The sequence below is a fragment of the Spodoptera frugiperda genome, chromosome 19 (genome assembly GCF_023101765.2).
Source record: "Spodoptera frugiperda isolate SF20-4 chromosome 19, AGI-APGP_CSIRO_Sfru_2.0, whole genome shotgun sequence".
NCBI classification, from domain to species: Eukaryota; Metazoa; Arthropoda; class Insecta; order Lepidoptera; family Noctuidae; genus Spodoptera; species Spodoptera frugiperda.
The window spans coordinates 4,960,640-4,974,540 of NC_064230.1; the positions used below are offsets into that span (position 1 = coordinate 4,960,640).

Genomic DNA, 13,901 nt, shown 5'->3' on the forward strand with positions numbered 1-13,901 from the left:
ACTAGAGGAATTATACAATCATCGAAGTGTACCATCACTATAGAACATTTGAAATGTTTTTTAATGTAGGGATGGCCCGAGGAGGATTTTGTCCCAAGCTTTTGTTTTGTTTTTCGAAATTTTAAGTTTCTTAACGGTTGTTTTCGATACAAGATGACCAGTTGATAGTAATAATTGACTCGGTTGCTATGGTAACGAGTTTGTTGACGGCTGTCTTTGTTCTGCACTCGTTTGACACAGACAGAGGACAAGGATTGAGTTTGACAAAGTCCTCGCGAGGGAACATTGTACATAGTAGTGTCAGTAATATTGTACCGTAGACTCAATCAAAGATTAACGTATATATTCTGGAACACTTTCAATTGTGTTATGTGGACCTCGATACGACTTCGACGCTTATTCATAGATAAAGACATTATAATTCATACGACATATATCGACGCACACAATTAGAACAAACATAACTGTCACTAGCACATTGCTTGACGGTTGTCTTCGATACAACTTTGGAATGTTCTTAACAGAGAAACAGCTGTTTGTCAACAAGCTCATATTCAATAGAATATTTGTCGGGATTAATCCCGATTAAAGTCAAATATATTGTTTTACTAATGAAGAAGTAAACTTGTCTACTAGCTTCACGAACTAATGTGTTTCTTGACGGTTGTCTTCAATACAAATGTATGCTTGAATGTCTTTACGACATGGAATGTATTTGTACCGCTGTAGACCCGGCCGAGACAAAGTAGGTATATCTAAGTAGCACACAACTAGTTGCATGTTGATGTTACACACTTACATGTTGATTTAGTAGAAGCACGTAGTACGAGCACTGTATGTCGCACTAAGTGGGGAAATATCAGTTTACATCATTTCGACATGTTACAAGGGTAGGTGATGGCTACACTTATAGTTGTTATAAAACATACAACTTTGATTCCTTGTAATGTAACGTCAATGTACAATGACATTTAAAGACTTCGTTCATTTACCGAAATAAGAAATCATCATAAAATTTAAGTTTATATATTATTTAATGAGTTTCTTAACGGTTGTTTTTTGATATAATTTATATTTATCTTCATATATTTTATCTTAATACATGTTTCATATCACATGAAATACTGAAAAGGATATCTTGTGTAGAACGACCGTAGAGCAGCATCCTCCTCCTCAGTCGTACATTCTTGACAGAATGCTCGTGGTTGACAATGATGCATTTCCCTGGATATCGTAGCTCTCGCGATGTGCCTCCATTTGTTGAAGTCTTCACCCGTAACCCTGGGCACGGGTTCCGCGTTATACCCCGCAGGACTGGGTCCCTGCTGAACTTCGCCATCTACACACTCCGGCCTACTGAAGTGTAAGATGCCCACCCCCGCGACATGGACGCGCCAGACAGGAATTGCCCAAGTGAAGTGTAGAGAAGGTGACTCTACTCCCCCCAGGGCCGAGTTAATGGGCGTGTATGATCCCACACCCAAAGGCTTAACACTACCACTACTACAAATATAAATAAAACAACATTCATTTGTTGTATCTTGTAAACACTAATTCTAGAATACATTTATGTACTCGCCATTACAGGGCATTTTGTCGGTATGAAATATATTTTATTTAAAAGATACATCAACATTACACAGTTCTCTCCTCACTCGGACATATTTTACATAGTACAAAGTAAGTTTGTCTTAAAACTACTAGAGTACATTAGTACTTTACATTTTGCGAAAAAATCTAAACAAACAGTTTTCTCAAAAAAACTTACTTTCCCATACATTTTGACGCATGTCACACAGAGACAAGACTAATCCCACAAAAACATTTCATGTTAAATGTTGCCAAGACGAGACCATATAGCTCGCACTGTCAAAAAGTAATCAGATCCCGTGTAGAGCCAAGTTTCTAACCCTATACTTTTGAACTGGCGAGTCGGCCGCACGGACTTTTTGCTATTCGTCATATGGGCTTGAGCTTAAAAATCTATTCAATCTTCTAAACTCTTTCCGTGCGGCCAACTCGCCAGTTCAAAAGTATAGGGTTAGAAACTTGGCTCTACACGGGATCTGATTACTTTTTGACAGTGCGAGCTATATGGTCTCGTCTTGGCAACATTTAACATGAAATGTTTTTGTGGGATTTCATTTCTTTTTGTAGGTTGCTTATGATAGAAAGATAAAATGAGCGACAAATTCACCTACTAAACTACTAAATTTATAAGAAAATTGCAAACGTAATCCTAATACTTTTTATCAATGAAAATTAAAACACTAGTATCTAAACCTTTACCTACTAAACTACTAACAATTAAATATTAGGCAAATGGTTTTTTTCTCCGCGATAGCAAACTTTTAAATCACCGAAATATTCCGAAAACTTTTCATTCAACGAGACAACCGTCAACGACGTCTGCCCTCGCGCGTCTGCCCGCGTTCGGGTGCCGCGCTCGCTGACGGGCCGATTATTTTTAGCTACTGCGCGGGGACGAGGGGGCAGGCGGCGGGCGTTGGCGCATACTATACTTACGATGCTTATGTTCAAAAGTATAGGTTGATTAATAAACACTTACCGAAGTGAAGTGTAGTAATATTATTCATATCTAAGTACTTATGGGTAGGATAATGTTTTGATTTGATGAAAAGTTTGTGTTCTATGTACTTGTGTATAATTTTCAGATCTCAAGCAGGAAATAGGGAATTAAGTTTCCCTATTTCAGATTTTTACCCCTCCGCGGCCGCATTCAGACCTCTAGCGTCAAAAGTTGCGGAAGTCTCGAACAAACTTTCACCCCCTAGTTTAAGGGGTTGGGGGGTAAAAGTTCCAAGTTTTAGGATTTTTTTGTTGTTTGGGTACTAATACTAGCTTACATACCAAATTTCAGTTTTCTAGGACTTCAGGAAGTACCTTAAGAATTTTGTTGATCATCAGTGAGTGAGTGAGTGAGTGAGTGAGTGACGAAATAGGGGTATTTTAGATATCATTAAAATCTAAAGTATAAGAGCTATGCAATTGAAACTTCAGAGGTTTATTAAGTCTACCACTGACATTATATCCTGAAAATTTTGTTTATCTGGTATAACCCAAACTCAAGTTATGAAGGTTCAAAAATACGACGAAGCGCTTCGAGAAAAGGTAGGTAGTGCCCTTGCGCTTGCGCTTCGCTTGGCTCGTCTTGGCGGGGGCACTACCGTGCCCCCAGATTTCCATTATGTATATTTAACAAAAAACAAATGACATGTCAGTGACGTCATGCACAAAATGACAAGGACAGACACATTTATGTTATTGTTGTCTCTTTTTAATGGAGATGTAAAATTACCTTTAGTCTCTAGCGATGATTTACATAACAATACAATGAAGTTTCTTGATAGTTGTCTTCGATACAACTCTTTTATAATATTTCAATCATGAAATGAGAGAAAATACAAGTAACCCTCCAATGTAGATTATTTAAAGAGTTTCTTAATGGTTGTCTTCAACACAATTCTTATGTTTTAAACATAAGTGGGAAATAATAAAGAGTAGTTGTTTGTGAGACTACAAACTACTTGGAAATACTGGGTTATATAATATGGAGTTACCACATAGAACGATACATAGTTCCATAGTGGGGAAATAGTTTTTTTAATACCACGTCATTTAGATAGTGCAACAACTTTGTTGCACTCGTGTGTTGCCAAATTACGAGGTAAATGAAGTCATTTACAACCACCAATTACAGTAATCTAAACTGTTCTACCCAGTAGACGAGACGAGAACTAGTTTCTTGACGGTTGTCTTCGATACAACTTGTAAAGTTTCGTATTATTTAAATACGTAGGAAACATTTGAGACTGCAAACTATTATTAGGGTCAGTCTGACGTGGAACTTTCAAAATGTAATGTATGTTTCATTATCAGTTTAAATATTGATAAGAATAATCACGTGGAACGACAAATGGTACTAAGTGTTCCCACTTAGTTATTTTTGATTCGTTAATTGTTGATTCTTGAAATTGTGAATACACACAACATACATATATATTTAGACTTAGAAAAATGCTTTCTCAACTAGTTTCTTGGCGGTTGTTCTCCGATAAACATATAATATAAACATTTTAATCATGAAATATGTAGCGATCATTACATAAGTTAACTGTTTTACTTTGGTACGCACCAGATGAAATCAACGGAGATAGATGAAGACAATATAATTCACACGACAAATATCGACGCACACAATTAGAACAAGTATAGCCCCCAATAACATGTAGAGATGTCCACATTAAAGTTTCGATAAAACTTTATACAATACTTCAGTAATAGTACTAAATAAATAAATATTGCGATTAACACAACGCGTTTAAAGAGCATCTAGATCTAACTTGGAAACTGGTTTCAACAATGAGTTTCTTGAAGGTTGTCTTCGATACAAGACTGATAAATACTTCTTATTATGTAAACACAGAATGCATGTGTGCCTTACCTTAAGGCATTTGGAGACATTTACAATTTCAATATTGATTTAGAACAATCGATGTGAATATTATCGAGCGCCTAAATGTACAGATACAGATCCCTCCATAGACAAGGAATGTTTCAATATTTAATCCTAAATTCTTTATCCAATAGATAATCAGATTGTAGTTCCACATAGGACGACACTTTAATAACATTTAAAGTGCGGTGACAGTACACATCGCCTCCTGTGTGGAGTCAAATGTTAATACATTCATATTGGAATACAAACGATTCAATGTGAGGACAAAATGTATGTCCATGTCCAGCCGTGGACAGTGAAAGTGAAACATACACTATATTACATTAAGGACAATTGTGTTTCTTGATGGTTGTATTCGATACAACTTTAGACAATATTCGTATTATATGAACACGAAAGTAACATATTATTTTGTAAGTGGCAGTTAACTACCAACTGTTTAGAAATACTGACACATTATGTAATTGTTATAGATTTCATTTCATTTTATATCATTTATTCTTAACTAACACCTCTGGTGCCTGAATGTAGTGCTTCCTTCTAAGACATGAAACATTATTTAGAAAAATCATTGAATTTACAGTTAATACTGCAATCATTTTTAATATTCAGGGGGATAATTGCGTACAACATACAAACTTGTCTGCTAGCTTCACGAACTAATAAGTTTCTTGACAGTTTTTCCTCGATAGAACTCAATATAGACACGATGCTAAACCTTTCAAATACATAAAACTTTCATTATTTAGTACAGATCTCTATGTATATTTAAATATTGAAAAGGATATCTTGTGTAGAACGACCGTAGAGCAGCATCCTCCTCCTCAGTCGTACATTCTTGACAGAATGCTCGTGGTTGACAATGATGCATTTTCCCTGGATATCGTAGCTCTCGCGATGTGCCTCCACTTGTTGAAGTCTTCACCCGTAACCCTGGGCACGGGTTCCGCGTTATACCCCGCAGGACTGGGTCCCTGCTGAACTTCGCCATCTACACACTCCGGCCTACTGAAGTGTAAGATGCCCACCCCCGCGACATGGACGCGCCAGACAGGAATTGCCCAAGTGAAGAGTAGAGAAGGTGACTCTACTCCCCCAGGGCCGAGTTAATGGGCGTGTATGATCCCACACCCAAAGGCTTAACACTACCACTACTACAAATATAAATAAAACAACATTCAGTTGTTGTATCTTGTAAATACTAATTCTAGAATACATTTATGTACTCGCCATTACAGGGTACCATTTTGTCGGTATGAAATATATTTTATTTAAAAGATACATCAACATTACACAGTTCTCTCTTCACTCGGGCATATTTTACATAGTACAAAGTAAGTTTGTCTTTAAACTACTAGAGTACATTAGTACTTTACATTTTGCGAAAAGATCGACACAAACACTTTATTAAAAAATCATGGCATATATTTTCATGAAGAAAAGTTAGTTTCCCATACATTTTGACGCATGTCACACAGAGACAAGACTAATTTCCATTATGTACGTTTAACAAAAAACAATTGACACGTCAATGACGTCAAACCCGAAATGACAAGGACAGAAACATTTATGTTATTGTTGTCTCTTTTTAATGAAGATGTAGCATTACCTTTAGTCTCTAGCGATGATTTACATAACAATACAATGAAGTTTCTTGATAGTTGTCTTCGATACAACTCTTTTACAATATTTCAATCATGAAATGAGGGAAAATACAAGTAACCCTACAATGTAGATTATTTAAAGAGTTTCTTAATGGTTGTCTTCGACACAAATCTTATGTTTTAAACATAAGTGGGAAATATTAAAGAGAAGTTGTTTGTGAGACTACAAACTACTTGGAAATACTGAGTAATTAAATATTGTTACGTTTTCAATATTAATTCACATGTTTATAATATAAAATAGAAAAGTCACGTAGAACAACGTCTACCAACAAAACACATTACACGCGAAAAAATTGCAATAGAAGTTTCCAGACACGAGTTTCTTGACGGTTGTTCTTCGATAGAACGTAATAATATTATAGGAAATATTATTTACGTAGCTGTACATGACACTACCAGCTATTTGGAAATACTGAGTAAGTCTCAGCGGACGCCCGAATGTGCCTCGAGAGATAGATAAACTTATACAAATTCCACGTAGACAAACCACTTCCATGGCATCAGCTAGTATTAAATATGAACAATACAATAATGTAATATATAAATGTCACATAGAACTACAAATAGTTGTAAGTGGGGAAATTCTTGTTCATATTACGTCAAGGCGTTCTTAGAAAGACTTTAATGGGCATGTATCCCTAAATTATGATTAGTATTATTTTAATAATTAATACCATCGTTCTAACATTTCTAATACCGTTACTAATAAATATTAGTTCAGGGTATCCATCAGACGATACCCTGAACAGTGTAGACCGTAGACGTTTCAATGCTGGGGGGATACCAATACAATTATAGAAACACTTTAGTAGACTGACCAAAGAGTTTCTTGACGGTTGTCTTCGATACAAACTTACAGACTCACTGAGCGTAACAGTTTCATTACATGAACTGCACAAGTTGCTCGACATAATGTTAATTAATGCGACGGACACGTTAGTCAGTAGCCGTTTACAAGACCGTTTACACATAGGAACGTATATTTATACATTCCATTAAATATTAAACATTTCAATATGAATGCTCCAGTTACAATGACCACTTTGACTGTCATCCTATATCCATAATAAATATCTAGTAAAACTATTGATTAAACCGCAATATAATTCACGCGACAAATATCGACGCACACAATTAGAACAAACACAGTTGTCCGTTCTTCGTCTCCTATCTTCGATACAACTTTGGGATTATTCGTCCTACGCAAATATGAAGAAATCATTACATCACATCTAGCGACTGGAAGTGGAGGCTGACTTTAGCGGGACATTACTGTTTTAATCATTTCAGTAACTCGTATTTCATCGAGGAGTTTCTTGACGGTTGTCTTCTATCTAAGTTCTAAGTGTAGAACTTGTTGGTTGATATCACGTTTAAGTTGACACAGAAAACCCAAACTATTGTATATCATCATCAAATATCGACGCACACAACTAGAACAAACTAGTCTGTCGCTACACTACTCAACGTTTCTTACTGGTTGTCTTCGCTACAACTTTAATAAATGCAATATATTTATGTCGCACGTAATTACACAGGGCATATACTAATTGTAATCAGCAGTTTATGTAACTGCAAAGTATTTGTAAATAGTAAATAGATACGTCAGCTTGGGCATACATCATCAGCATTATAGGGCCAAGAGTGTTCGTAATTTAGCAACACTGAGTAAAACACTCTTTTAAGAACCAATGTTTCTTGATGTTTGTCTTTGATACAAGCGTGGCACATGTTAGATACGGACACTCCACGAGCGAGCACTTTAATGTCGTCCTTAGTGGGGAAATATTAGAGTTTGTTTTCGAGTGTAAAGTGAACCGGAGCACAAACCACTATACAAACTACTAGAAACATTAATGAGGAGGTCTCATATCTGTTGAGACTCTGAAAGAGTATGTAAACCATACATCGATGATACTATCAATATTTAAATGTATATTTGTATATGTATTACATAACACATTAGTAATTACAATACCAACAATTGCAACAATGGCAACAATACAGACAATATAATTCATACGACATATATCGACACACACACAAGTCCGTATATAGTGAACATTTGCCACAGTAGCAGTCAGTAATATTGTCTCTGAGACATGGAACAATGCACAGGTTCTAATGGAGAGTAACTACGGAGTAATTCAGTTTTTACATTTCAATGATTATGTTAAGTTTGTTGTCGGTTGTCACATTCAAAGTAAGACGTAGAACATTTCAAACACCTTCTCATGTTTTAAACTCAATATTTTGGAAATTGTACCAGTACAATTATGTACTAAACATATGTTGCAAAGCTCATGGCCATGGAACATCAGACCATGGCAATACACAAGAAAATACAAGGTACTACATATTGCTGTTGGGATTTCATTCTGCAGACGTATCATTGAATTGTTGAGTCAAATATGGATACACCAATACGATAGACGATTTAATTTTACTTCATATGTGATATTTGATGAGTTTCTTGACGATTGTTCTTTGATGTAACATATATTTTATCTTATTACATATTTCATATCACATGAAATACTGAAAAGGATATCTTGTGTAGAACGACCGTAGAGCAGCATCCTCCTCCTCAGTCGTACATTCTTGACAGAATGCTCGTGGTTGACAATGATGCATTTCCCTGGATATCGTAGCTCTCGCGATGTGCCTCTACTTGTTGAAGTCTTCACCCGTAACCCTGGGCACGGGTTCCGCGTTATACCCCGCAGGACTGGGTCCCTGCTGAACTTCGCCATCTACACACTCCGGCCTACTGAAGTGTAAGATGCCCACCCCCGCGACGTGGACGCGCCAGACAGGAATTGCCCAAGTGAAGAGTAGAGAAGGTGACTCTACTCCCCCAGGGCCGAGTTAATGGGCGTGTATGATCCCACACCCAAAGGCTTAACACTACCACTACTACAAATATAAATAAAACAACATTCAGTTGTTGTATCTTGTAAATACTAATTCTAGAATACATTTATGTACTCGCCATTACAGGGCATTTTGTGTGTATGAAATATATTTTATTTAAAAGATACATCAACATTACACAGTTCTCTCCTCACTCGGACATATTTTACATAGTACAAAGTAAGTTTGTCTTAAAACTACTAGAGTACTGTACATTGTACTTTACATTTTGCGAAAAGACACAAACACTTTAATTAAAAATCATGAATATACTTAACAAAAACAATTGACATGTTAAAGACGTCAGACCCGAAATGACAAGGACAGAAACATTTATGTTATTGTTGTCTCTTTTTAATGGAGGTGTAGAATTACCTTTAGTCTCTAGCGATGATTTACATAACAATACAATGAAGTTTCTTGACGGTTGTCTTCGATACAACTCTTTTACAATATTTCAATCATGAAATGACGGAAAATACAAGTAACCCTACAATGTAGATTATTTTAAAGAGTTTCTTAATGGTTGTCTTCGACAGAATTCTTATGTTTTAAACATAAGTGGGAAATATTAAAGAGTAGTTGTTTGTGAGACTACAAACTACTTGGAAATACTGAGTAATTAAATATTGTTACGTTTTCAACATTAATTCACATGTTTATAATATAAAATAGAAGTCACTGAGAAACACTTCTACATGTAGAACAGTTAGTTCTAAGCAACAAAACTTGCGGAATAAAAATTGCAATAGAAGTTTCCAGACACGAGTTTCTTGACGGTTGTTCTTTGATTGAACGTAATAATACGCAACATCACGGCTTCAATCAGAGTAAGCAGATATGCACATTACGTCATGTAATGCCCTTATACAAAATACACCCACTCTTCACCATTTGTGTTATAAGTCCCATATAATAGGGGGTGAGCCTATTGCCATATAGTGGGCACAATTCCAGACTTCGTTGCCATTACCATTTGCTTTACAGTTAATACCGGTAGCATGATGATGACTGAAGAGTTTAACATATCTGCTAGTGCTAGCTTCACGAACTAATGAGTTTCTTGTCGGTTGTCTTCGATACAAGGTGGATCGAACATAATTATTTGATGGTCTACCTATATCTTCCAAACGTATTAAATTTACGTCTAGATACGAGTTTCTTACCTTCTTTTGAAGGAATTCTTATAAAAAAGTTATTGTATAGGAAACATTTTATAAGTAGCCGTTTATCAGATTACAAGCTACTTGGAAATACTCATTCTGCAAAACAGGAGAGGGGCAAACCCTTAACACATGACATAGACACACGACAAATATCGACAATAAGTTTCAGTTTTTTTATATTGACTAAGGATGTCTCCTCGGTCATCTAATTACAATGTATCCACTGAAATTAGTAGAAGAATAACGACATCATTCCATTCCAAGACAAGTTAGTTTCTTGATGTTTGTTCTTCGATAGAACTCTTATACAATACTTTAACGTATAATAAATTACGTATTACGTATTATACAATACTTTAATCATAGAATACATTACGTGAGATATATCAGTCAGTAGCTGCACAATGTACATACATACGTAGGAAAATATTTACATATTTCACGTAGAAACACCACTTCAACACGACACATACAAACAAGAATGTAGTTCAAGAGACAAGAGAGATATATGTATGTACTAAGTTTATACTAGCAGGGACACAACACACCCAAAATATTATACTTTATGACGTCACAGTCCACCCAGTACGTTTCTTGACGGTTGTCTTCGATACAACGTTGACAGAACATATAGTACCTAGCTGTGTATGTGGCTACACACCACTGTGGAATACTGACTAGGTAAGTCTCATGTCTACACAAATGTAGGCAACATCTGTTGAAACATTATCGTTTAACTTTAAGAATATCAAAATATGTAGAAAAAGTTAATATTATTATGTTCCATAAAGGACGACCACGTACAAAATACTACATATTTATCTCATAATGCAATTGTGTAAGATTCCGAACAATCAGCTGTACAGAGGTGACGTCATGTCACGCATCTGGACTAAAACTAAATACAAGTAGACACACACAGCTAGAACAAGCACACACCCCGTGCACTGAACTTGCTGGTAGAACATTGTACTAGACGTTGTACTAACGTTAGCACTTGTCGTAGTAAACAGAGCACACGAGTGACTCCACTCGTACAATAAGTCTCATCACACCTGCATGTGGCATTGGAAGTGAGACGTGGAACGTTTAATGACGTCATAACCAGAGACAGTGATGTTTATTTTCACAGTAACATGTTCCATGACTAAGAAATATATAAAGACAATATAATTCACGCGACATATATCGACGCACACATTAGAACAAGCGCGGTTGTCACTAGCACATTGCTTGACTGTCTTCGACACAACTTTGTATATTTACGTAACCACTTGCACATACCGACTAGGTAAGTCTCAATGCGCCCGAATGCGGGCACGACTTCTGAGACAAGAAACATTTCACACATCCATACATTGTGTTTGTATTTATACTCCTTTATGGAGAAATACTACCGACTGCAGTATTTTGGAACTTTAGCTGCTAACAGCTGATCATGCGAAAGCACGCGCAAAATATTTTTCTAGATATAGACACATACAGTAATAGAAATCATTTTTGTAAATGATTGTAATATCGATATAGACTATACTTGTTACATGGACATACGCAGATACATAAGTTTCTTGACGGTTGTGTTCAATACGATACAACTCTCTTACAATATTTAAAATGAGAGGAAAATATTTGTAAGTCTACAAGGTGACAGACTACACAGTTGGAAGTAGGTACTGATTGAGTACCTTATCGGGAAAATTCATTAAATTTTCAAAATTAACTGTCCATTTACAACACAGACAAAGACAAAACGGAGAATGCTTCATAACTATACTCCTATTTGGAATAATGTTGCTGTACGTATATAATGGCAATACAAAACGTTTCTTGACGGTTGTCTTTGACAGAGACCTTTTTCATAATACACACATGAAATATTGATAGTTGGAATATAGATATTCTGTGTATAACGACCACTTTAGTATCGTTCTAAGTGGGGAAATTGTCGTTGTACCTATATCGCATCAAGACGTTCCTAGAAATGATGACCGATGTATCTCGTATGTCAAACGTTTTATCAGGACGGGCTTTGGAACCCAAGATATGAACATCGATGATGAAACAATACAGACAATATAATTCATACGACATATATCGACGCACACACAAGTACGTATATAGTGAACATTTGCCACAGTAGCAGTCAGTAATATTGTCTCTGAGACATGGAACAATGCACTGGCTCGAATGGAAAGGAACCACGGAGTAATCCATTTTGTACATTTCAAAGATTATAAGTTTCTTGACGGTTGTCACATTCAAAGTGAGACATTTCAAACACCTTCTCATGTTATAAACTCAATATTTTGGAAATTACAAAAGTAAGATTAAACATTATTCAATGAGTTTCTTGACGGTTGTTCTTTGATATTACATATATTTTATCTTTATACATATTTCATATCACATGAAATACTGAAAAGGATATCTTGTGTAGAACGACCGTAGAGCAGCATCCTCCTCCTCAGTCGTACACATTCTTGACAGAATGCTCGTGGTTGACAATGATGTATTTCCCCTGGATATCGCAGTTCTCGCGATGTGCCTCCACTTGTTGAAGTCTTCACCCGTAACCCTGGGCACGGGTTCCGCGTTATACCCCGCAGGACTGGGTCCCTGCTGAACTTCGCCATCTACACACTCCGGCCTACTGAAGTGTAAGATGCCCACCCCCGCGACATGGACGCGCCAGACAGGAATTGCCCAAGTGAAGAGTAGAGAAGGTGACTCTACTCCCCCCAGGGCCGAGTTAATGGGCGTGTATGATCCCACACCCAAAGGCTTAACACTACCACTACTACACATATAAATAAAACAACATTCAGTTGTTGTATCTTGTAAACACTAATTCTAAAATACATTTATGTACTAGCCATTACAGGGCATTTTGTCAGTATGAAATATATTTTATTTAAAAGATACATCCACATTACACAGTTCTCTCCTCACTCGGACATATTTTACATAGTGCAAAGTAAGTTTGTCTTAAAAATACTAGAGTACATTAGTACTTTACACTTTGCGAAAAGATCGACACAAACACTTTATTAAAAAATCATGACAAATATTTTTATGAAGAAAACATACTTTCCCATACATTTTGACGCATCTCACAGACACAGAGACAAGACTAATTTCCATTATGTACGTTCAACAAAAAACAAATGACATGTCAGTGACGTCATGCACAAAATGACAAGGACAGAAATATCGTATTCTCTTTACACATTCATACATCTCGTCACGCCTTTAATCCCCGAAAGGGTAGGCAGTGGTGCACATTATGTCACGTAATGCTGCTATACAATGTATACCCACTTTTCACTATTTAAATGTTGTAAGTCCCACGTAATAGGTGGTGAGCCTATTGCCATATACCGGGCACATTTCCAAACTCCGTGCTACCACTGACAATTTTTCTAAAACCCTAAAAAAGCTCAGTAATACTTCGCCCGACCCGGGAATCGAACCCGAGACCCCTTGCCCGGCAGTCGCACTTGCAACCACTCGGCCAACGTATTCTCTTTCTAAATCCATTTACTGAACTTTCTTCATTTCGATACAAATAAAAAACAATTGACATATCAATGACATCGGACCCGAAATGACAAGGACAGAAACATTTATATTATCGCTGTCTCTATTTAATGTAGATGTAGATAATATTACCTTTTA

General features: G+C 36.3%; 1 protein-coding gene and 1 long non-coding RNA gene across 3 annotated transcripts in view; both read left to right on the forward strand.

Moving 5' to 3' along the window:
• The window catches only part of LOC126911891 (ATP-dependent DNA helicase PIF1-like), a 95,835-nt gene extending 91,094 nt beyond the window's left edge, over nt 1-4,741 (forward strand). For both annotated transcript variants that reach the window (XM_050701044.1, XM_050701045.1), the window contains one exon: nt 4,399-4,741. The gene's annotated coding sequence lies outside the window, so the exon portion shown is untranslated. The remainder of the gene's footprint in view (nt 1-4,398) is intronic.
• Nucleotides 1-13,901, forward strand: part of LOC126911897 (uncharacterized) — a 141,158-nt gene that overhangs the window by 95,466 nt on the left and 31,791 nt on the right. The window lies entirely within an intron of this gene.